Raw genomic sequence first — 3346 nt, 5'->3', positions numbered from 1 at the left:
TCCCACCCGAAATTCCCGCCCAATTCCCGGAATTCCTGCCCGAAATTCCCAGAATTCCTGCCCAATTCCTGGAATTCCCATCTAATTCCCAGAATTCCTGCCCGATTCCCGCTCGATTCCCAGAATTCCCCAAGATTCCCGGAATTCCCGCCTGAAATTCCCACCCAATTCCCAAAATCCTTGCCCCATTCCCGGAATTCCCCAAATTCCTGGAATTCCCGCCCCATTCCAGGAATTCCCAAGATTTCCAGACTTCCCAAGAATTCCCCAGATTCCCAAAACTCCTGGACTTCCCAAGATTCCCGGAATTCCCGGAATTCCCACCCGATTCCCCCCAGAATTCCCGGGTTTCCCAGTCTCCCCACCTGATTCCCAGAATCCCCCAGAATCCCCAAGATTCCCAGAATTCCCAGAATTCCCCAGAATTCCCGGAATTCCCAGTCTCCCCACCTGATTCCTGGAATTCCCAGAATCCCCCAGAATTCCCACCTGATTCCCGGGTTTCCCCAGATTCCCAGAATTCCCAGAATTCCCACCCAATTCCCGGAATTCCCGGATTCCCCAGGATCCCCACCTGATTCCCGGGTTTCACTCAATTCCCAGAATTCCCAGAATCCCCCAGAATTCCCGGAATTCCCCAGAATTCCCGGTTTCCCCACCTGATTCCCGGGTTTCCCCAGATTCCCAGTATTCCCAGAACTCCCAGAATTCCCAGAATTCCCCAGAATTCCCAGAATTCCCGGGTTTCCCGGTCTCCCCACCTGATTCCCGGGTTTCCCCGGAATTCCCGGAATTCCCGGTTTCCCCACCTGATTCCCGGGTTTCACCTGATCCCCAGAATTCCCGGATTCCCCAGAATCCCCACCTGATTCCCAGAATCCCCCAGAATTCCCGGAATTCCCGAAATTCCCACCCAATCCCCAGAATCCCCAGAATTCCCGGAATTCCCAGTTTCCCCACCTGATTCCCGGGTTTCCCCAGATTCCCAGAATCCCCAGAATTCCCAGAATTCCCCAGAATCCCCAGAATTCCCGGGTTTCCCGGTGTCCCCACCTGATTCCCGGGTTTCCCCGGATTCCCAGAATTCCCAGAATTCCCCAGAATTCCCGGTTTCCCCACCTGATTCCCGGGTTTCACCTGATTCCCAGAATTCCCCAGAATTCCCAGAATTCCTGGTGTCCCCACCTGATTCCCAGGTTTCCCCGGATTCCCAGAATTCCCAGAATTCCCGGAATTCCCGGAATTCCCGGTCTCCCCACCTGATTCCCGGGTTTCACCAGGCGCAGCGCGGCCTCGGCGCAGAGATGAGCCGCCTTCACCACGTCGGCTTTGCGGCCGGACACCGGATTTTCCTGGGAAAAACGGGAAAATCTGGGAATTCCGGGGGTTCGGGGGGGTTGAGATTCCGACTTTGGGATCGGTTCCAATCCCTGGAATTCCGCTGGGAGCCGGAAAATTCCGTCAGCCCTTCCCAAAGGAATTCCAGGAGGGTTCCGGTGCGGGAATTCCGAGAGGGAATTTTGGGATTTTTATCCCAAAAAAAAAAAATTCCCAAGGTTTTTTTATTCCCCTCCAAGGCCAAACCTCGGGATTTGTTCCCGGGGAGAAACTGAGGAATTCCCAGCTGGAATTCCAGAGGGAAAAGTGGGAATTCCAGAGGGAAAAGTGGGAAGCTGGGGNCAGTACTGGTCAGTACTGGTCTGTACTGGTCAGTACTGGTCAGTACTGGTCTGTACTGGTCAGTACTGGTCTGTACTGGTCTGTACTGGTCTGTACTGGTCAGTACTGGTCTGTACTGGTCAGTACTGGTCAGTACTGGTCTGTACTGGTCAGTACTGGTCAGTACTGGTCTGTACTGGTCAGTACTGGTCTGTACTGGATCCAGAGGGATTTTGGGGATTCCTCCCCTTTCCCAGCCCATCGTGGGAAGAGCCCCCGGCATTCCCGGCATTCCCGACATCCCAGACATTCCTGACATTCCCGACATTCCTGACATTCCCGACATTCCCGAATTCCCGGAATTCCAGGGAATTGGGCAATGATGGAGAACCCCGGGGGGAAAAGGACCGGGATGAGCTCCAGGATCCCGATCCAGCAATGCTGATGGGATCCCCTTTTCCAGGAATTCCCTTTTCCAGGAATTCCCTTTTCCAGGAATTCCCTTTTCCAGGAATTCCCTTTTCCAGGAATTCCCTTTCCCCAGGAATTTCCATTTTTCCCTCCAATTCCCATTTTTTCCCAGAAATTCCCTTTTTCCAACAATTCCCTTTTCCAGGAATTCCCTTTTCCAGGAATTCCCATTTTCCCAGGAATTCCCATTTTCCCAGGAATTCCCATTTTTCCCAGGAATTCCCTTTTCCTGCAATTCCCTTTCCCAGAATTCCCTTTTCCCTTGGATCCTTTTTTCCCAGGAATTCCCTTTCTTCCTGAAATTTCCTTTTTCCCCAGAATTCCCATTTCTCCCAGGAATTCCATTTTTCCCCAGAAATTCCCTTTTTTTCCCTCCAATTCCCTTTCCCAGGAATTCCCATTCCCCCAGGAATTCCCATTTTTCCCCCAGAAATTCCCATTTTTCCCAGAATTCCCATTTCCCCAGAATTCCCATTTCCCCCAGGAATTCCCATTTTCCCTCCTAATTCCTTTTTCCCCAGAAATTCCCATTTTCCCCCAGAAATTCCCATTTTTCCCTAAAATTCCCATTTCCCCCAGAAATTCCCATTTTCCCAAGAATTCCCTTTTTCCCCCCAGAATTCCCATTTTCCCAAAAATTCCCATTTTTTTCCTGCAATTCCCATTTCCCCCAGAATTCTCATTTTTCCCCCAGAATTCCCATTTTTCCCCCAGAATTCCCATTTTTCCCCCAGAATTCCCATTTTTCCCGGAATTCCCATTTTCCCCTCACCTTCGATGGGGGTGCAGTGGAAGGCGTGGGCGATTTTATTCCAGGCCTCCGTCACCTGCGAGTTCTGGGCCGACACCACCAGAAATCCACGGAAAAATCAACAATTTCACGGATCAGAAATTCCCTAAATCCCCTTTTCCGGACAATTCCCGCGGCTTTTCCCGCCCAGCGGCCGCTCCCGGGGAAAAAAACGGGAAAAATGGAGATTTTTCCCTGGAAATTCCGCGGGTTGGGTCCGGAATTCCCGGAATTCCCAAGATTCCCGGAATTCCTGACTGATTCCTGCAATTCCCGCCCAATTCCCACCGGATTCCCGGAATTCCCAGGATTCCCGGAATTCCCAAGATTCCCGGAATTCCCGCCTGAAATTCCCACCCAATTCCCGGAATTCCCACCTAATTCCCAGAATTCCTGCCCGATTCCCAAAATTCCCGTCCAATTCCC

The 3346-nt window shown here is 51.7% G+C and overlaps 1 long non-coding RNA gene across 1 annotated transcript in view; it reads right to left on the bottom strand.

Moving 5' to 3' along the window:
• LOC107199354 overlaps nt 1-3267 on the bottom strand; it is a 3527-nt gene extending 260 nt beyond the window's left edge. The window contains exon 1 of the long non-coding RNA XR_001519202.3: nt 2903-3267. This is a non-coding gene — a long non-coding RNA (uncharacterized LOC107199354). The remainder of the gene's footprint in view (nt 1-2902) is intronic.
• Nucleotides 3268-3346: the final 79 nt, after the last annotated feature.

Source organism: Parus major, unplaced genomic scaffold (genome assembly GCF_001522545.3).
Source record: "Parus major isolate Abel unplaced genomic scaffold, Parus_major1.1 Scaffold598, whole genome shotgun sequence".
In the NCBI taxonomy this organism is placed as follows: Eukaryota; Metazoa; Chordata; class Aves; order Passeriformes; family Paridae; genus Parus; species Parus major.
Note: the sequence above shows the minus strand (reverse complement) of the source record. Positions and strands in the feature narration are given on the sequence as shown.